The sequence below is a fragment of the Temnothorax curvispinosus genome, unplaced genomic scaffold, assembly GCF_003070985.1.
Source record: "Temnothorax curvispinosus isolate PA1 unplaced genomic scaffold, ASM307098v1 QBEX01006772.1, whole genome shotgun sequence".
NCBI lineage: Eukaryota > Metazoa > Arthropoda > Insecta > Hymenoptera > Formicidae > Temnothorax > Temnothorax curvispinosus.
In genome coordinates, this window is record NW_020216552.1 from 1 (window position 1) to 6,000 (window position 6,000).

The window sequence follows — 6,000 nt, forward strand, 5'->3', positions numbered from 1 at the left end:
GTCCACGTCGTTGGTTCTGGGTTACGCTGAGAACGAGATAACTGTATCAAGAGACACGGTAGTGTCTCGCGCCAAGTACACGCGAAGCGAGACCGCACCGTGACTCTTTTACGCGACGCGACGGGTTGCGAGTATACGAGATGTTGAGATCTCGATAACGAGTGAACGGATCAAGTTCTAATTAGGCTTGATCGATAGCTTGGGGTCCAATTAGGGGGGGGGTTTCTCTTATAATATTCCGCTACGTGCCCTACGAGCGGAGATATTGCGACGCAAAGTCCAAATGTCAAAAATTTTTTTTAAGATACTTTCTTCTACGTCAACCGCTCTCATTCATTATAACATACATGTAACAAACAGAGAACGTCACTTTCACTTTTTCGACACTGGCAGCTAGCAGCGTTAGTATCGCAGTGCAGTGCAGTGCAGTGCAGTGCAGACAAGTGTGTTCGTTTAGCGCGCTGTCAGAGTGTCAGTCAGTTCATCAGTTATAACCTATCTCGAGAGAGATACGGTAGTACGCGCGGTGCGAGACCGACCGTGACTCTTTACACGACGCGACGATAAATTCAAGGTAATTGTTTTATGTAATTATCCTATAATTATCTTATTCTATATATTACTGTTATATTTGTACTATTTTATTTACTGTTTATACTACGTTTACGTGAGTGTTTATACATACAAGTTAATAACCTATTATATTATTTTTTATATTGACAGCAGGGAGCTGATACTGAGATCAAGGAGCCTGTTCACACGAGGCGTTTCTGCCGCGTGATTGCGGCCGCGCGTTAACGTTTGCACGAGCCGCACGCTGTCGCGAGGTATAAGGTGCAACAACGCGCGCATACGCGCGTACGCGAAACGGCAGTAACACCGTAATCGTGCCGGCGATATACTGAATTGAAAATTGAATTGCTTCGTGCTTATCCCGAGATTTCGTATCCCTACATCGTGTTACCACCGCTGCCGAAAAAGAAGGTTCTCTACTCTTGGCAGAAAGTGACGACTGACACGTTCGATCCCGACTTCGTTGATCGCAGAAGAGCTGGACTCGAGGTACGTTTCCGATTTGCAATTATAACAGTATCGTGCGATGAATGTTGTACCCAATTATAACCTCAAATGAAGTTGTGCACGTTGCTAGTATTCTGATTATACAATACATTTTTACTTTGTAGAGGTATTACATATTGACAGCAGAGAGCTGATACCGAGGAGATCAAGGAGCCTGTTCACAGGTATATATTGACGGCAGGGAGCTGATGCCGAGGAGATCAATCCCGTTTACGCGTGAAGGAATTATCGTAAGTTATTTTATTATTGGTTCAACTTATTTTTTATTCTTTTCTAGTTTTAAGAGTTAGAAAAAGATAAAAATATTGTATTTTATGTATTTTATGCTTTTATTTTATTAAAGCATGTATTTTATGCTTTGATAGAAGGAACGTGAAAAAGAGCAGGAAAAGGAAAGAGCACTAGCGGCGAAGCAGACAGAAAAGAACAAACAGAAGAGACAGATTCAAGCTTTGTCTTTTAATCTGGACGAAGACGAAGATGAAGCTGAGATGTCTTCTGACGAAGACAATGCCGAAAAATCCCCGCAGTCAGAAAATGTGCAATTTGATGGCCCTGCGATTAAGAAGATTTAGAAAAATACAGATGTAGATACATGTTTTTTGCCAGTAGGGAAAGGGACGAGGAGGAAAATAAACTTAGGGAAGAATTGAGACAAGAATGGGCTAGAAAGCAGAACGCGTTGAAGGAAGAAGAAATTGAGATCACATTCAGTTATTGGGATGGATCTGACCATCGTCGGAGTGTTATAATGAAGAAAGGTGAATGTCTCAGTGGTTTAGAGAACGTTTAAGTTATTAAAATACTCCAGTGTCACTTTTGGAGTAACAATGGCATGATATATAATGTTCTGCTGCATAAATTAAATTTTCACACACAGGTAATTCTATCTATTAGGTTCTTCAGAGATGTTTAGAAGTTCTGCGGCGTGAATTCAGCGAGCTTAAAACAGTAATGGCAGATCAGTTAATGTATGTCAAGTAGAATCTTATATTACCGCACCATTATACGTTTTACTGCAACTATAACTGATTTTATTGTAACTAAGGTAAATATACTAAATGATAAAACTTATGAAGCAATATCACAATGTTGGCATGTTATTTTAATGTATGTAATATTGCGATTAGGCACGAGGAAATGCAAGTTTGTCTGGGTTGACCTTAAAAAAGCAGCGCCAAGTTTTTTACAAGAAAAATTTATTTATTTTATTTTAATTAAATATTTTTATTTTATAATGTTACCTCTTTAATTCTTTGTGATTAAAATAATTCTTTGTAATATTATAATAATTTTATCAAGGAGAATTAAAACTACTACCACTTGGGTTGATAGAAAGACTCTCAGGAATACAAAGATACATACCACTTGGGATGAGTTAGGTAACACAATTTTGTTTCATTTTTTAAAAGTAGTTGCAAAATTATTTTTCAAAGTGTATATATTCTCTTTGCAATTGGCGCAATTTAAAGATTTCATATCTTTTTTTGAAATACGTATCACTTAGGTTGAATTAGGTAACGCAATTTTGTGAATTATTTTGTTAGGGAGAAATAAAGCTACTATACATATATCATCACTTGGGTTGAGTTAGGTAACGAAATTTTGTGAATTATTTTGTTAGAAAGAAATAAAGCTACTACTATTTTAGATTTTTAGATTTACAACATACATTGCGCGTGTACTTGGCGCCTTTTTTTACCTTTTTTGAAAAAGGTTATTTTGTACTGATATCATGCATTTTGTAGTGATAAGCAAGTATCGGCAAAAAATTTCCATTTTTTATTTTTTAATTATTTACAAATTGACAATAACAACTAATTAAATTTTTATTAAATTTATATATATATATATATATATATATATATATATATAACCTCTTATTTTTTACAAATATACATATATGTGTATTTATATTCGTATTATATAGAGAATCGCTATAACATTAAATGTAATAATAGTTATAATATAGAACTATTGTCTCCTATTTTTGAAATTTATTAAATATGTATTGATTAAATACGTATTTATTATATTTAATGTTATTCTTGCAATTCTCTATGTTAAGTGGATATAAATACACATATATATCGTATATATAACATTATATATATAACATTAACATGTTTTTTAAATCATGTTTATCTGCAATAATTAAATTATTTATATTAAACCAATTATTATTTTTAAAATAAAAGATTTACCTGACAATGTGAATATTCCTTATCCACTAATTATTAAATTTTCAAATAAGTAATTATTTATGTATTAAAAACACATGAAGAATATAAAACGGTGCGAAACTGGAAACTACTGGAACAGATTCGGGTCTGGACTAGTTATTTATTGGTTCGGATTCCTTGACTGCTTGAACAGATCGACTAAGAAAAAGTTTATTATAATGGACCATTTTCCCGAAAATATTACATACATGGATCCAACTTGTATCAAACCTATAAATATTAATACGTGATTATAATCGATATAATTGTATATATTTATTTTTGTACAATTATGTTCAAGAAATGACAAGAGATGATACATCTAATATTTGTAAATAGATTTCTGTTAGAGGATCTGATTATGGATTAATATTTTAATACTGTTTCTGATTGTTATCGGAATGAATTAAAGTATGGTTTTGTATTTTCATATTGTAATTATTATATTCAAGTCATTAAACTATTCATGTATTTTTATTTTCCCTCCAAATGTTTGCGAAAACTTAACTATTTAGTAGAGCTACATAATCGAGTAAATGAATTAAATATTATCCCATAACTGAATGAATTAAAATCACAGTCCTTAAAAATACAATGTAGCTAATATATATTAATTATAAAATAGATTATAATATATATATAATCAGCTGTTTTATAATAAATCAATTGTACGAAGAAACAAAGTTATTTATCTGGTTATAATATTTACAGTTCTTGAATCTGAATCCTTTAAACAAAATTGAACAATTCGTTGAATCTAAGATTAGATTTTAGCTTTCTTCCTATTTTTATCCGACACTGTATACTTGTTGAAACTTTTTGTTGGATCAAAAGGTTCCCATCTACTCGCTGGAAAAATGTGTTTGTTCCTCTCGTACCATGATCTAATGAGAAAAACATAAAAGAGAATTATACAAAGTATTCTTTTAATAATAAATACCTAAGTAAAACTTTTCCGACATGTGATTCCTCGGTTTCGACAGAAGCATCGTGCATAATACGAATATCATCGTAAACGTCAAATGTGAACAGAGGCCCGCTCTTTCCTCGTGCCTAATCGCAATATTACATACATTAAAATAACATGCCAACATTGTGATATTGCTTCATAAGTTTTATCATTTAGTATATTTACCTTAGTTACAATAAAATCAGTTATAGTTGCAGTAAAACGTATAATGGTGCGGTAATATAAGATTCTCCTTGACATACATTAACTGATCTGCCATTACTGTTTTAAGCTCGCTGAATTCACGCCGCAGAACTTCTAAACATCTCTGAAGAACCTAATAGATAGAATTACCTGTGTGTGAAAATTTAATTTATGCAGCAGAACATTATATATCATGCCATTGTTACTCCAAAAGTGACACTGGAGTATTTTAATAACTTAAACGTTCTCTAAACCACTGAGACATTCACCTTTCTTCATTATAACACTCCGACGATGGTCAGATCCATCCCAATAACTGAATGTGATCTCAATTTCTTCTTCCTTCAACGCGTTCTGCTTTCTAGCCCATTCTTGTCTCAATTCTTCCCTAAGTTTATTTTCCTCCTCGTCCCTTTCCCTACTGGCAAAAAACATGTATCTACATCTGTATTTTTCTAAATCTTCTTAATCGCAGGGCCATCAAATTGCACATTTTCTGACTGCGGGATTTTTCGGCATTGTCTTCGTCAGAAGACATCTCAGCTTCATCTTCGTCTTCGTCCAGATTAAAAGACAAAGCTTGAATCTGTCTCTTCTGTTTGTTCTTTTCTGTCTGCTTCGCCGCTAGTGCTCTTTCCTTTTCCTGTTCTTTTTCACGTTCCTTCTATCAAAGCATAAAATACATGCTTTAATAAAATAAAAGCATAAAATACATAAAATACAATATTTTTATCTTTTTCTAACTCTTAAAACTAGAAAAGAATAAAAAATAAGTTGAACCGATAATAAAATAACTTACGATAATTCCTTCACGCGTAAACGGGATTGATCTCCTCGGCATCAGCTCCCTGCCGTCAATATATACCTGTGAACAGGCTCCTTGATCTCCTCGGTATCAGCTCTCTGCTGTCAATATGTAATACCTCTACAAAGTAAAAATGTATTGTATAATCAGAATACTAGCAACGTGCACAACTTCATTTGAGGTTATAATTGGGTACAACATTCATCGCACGATACTGTTATAATTGCAAATCGGAAACGTACCTCGAGTCCAGCTCTTCTGCGATCAACGAAGTCGGGATCGAACGTGTCAGTCGTCACTTTCTGCCAAGAGTAGAGAACCTTCTTTTTCGGCAGCGGTGGTAACACGATGTAGGGATACGAAATCTCGGGATAAGCACGAAGCAATTCAATTTTCAATTCAGTATATCGCCGGCACGATTACGGTGTTACTGCCGTTTCGCGTACGCGCGTATGCGCGCGTTGTCGCACCTTATACCTCGCGACAGCGTGCGGCTCGTGCAAACGTTAACGCGCGGCCGCAATCACGCGGCAGAAACGCCTCGTGTGAACAGGCTCCTTGATCTCAGTATCAGCTCCCTGCTGTCAATATAAAAAATAATATAATAGGTTATTAACTTGTATGTATAAGCACTCACGTAAACGTAGTATAAACAGTAAATAAAATAGTACAAATATAACAGTAATATATAGTAATATAACAGTAATATATAGAATAAGATAATTATAGGATAATTACAT

The 6,000-nt window shown here is 34.1% G+C and overlaps 1 long non-coding RNA gene and 1 pseudogene across 2 annotated transcripts; one reads left to right on the forward strand and one right to left on the reverse strand.

Moving 5' to 3' along the window:
* The first annotated feature begins 245 nt into the window (after positions 1-245).
* Positions 246-2,126, forward strand: LOC112456398. 2 transcript variants are annotated; one of them, XR_003040947.1, is made up of 5 exons: positions 246-574; positions 724-1,062; positions 1,185-1,310; positions 1,446-1,841; positions 1,961-2,126. It is a non-coding gene; the product is annotated as an uncharacterized LOC112456398 (long non-coding RNA). The 2 variants fall into 2 exon arrangements; XR_003040948.1 differs by having other exon boundaries at positions 247-574; positions 1,978-2,125.
* A 1,845-nt stretch (positions 2,127-3,971) lies between these two features.
* On the reverse strand, positions 3,972-5,865 carry LOC112456397 (annotated as a pseudogene).
* Positions 5,866-6,000: the final 135 nt, after the last annotated feature.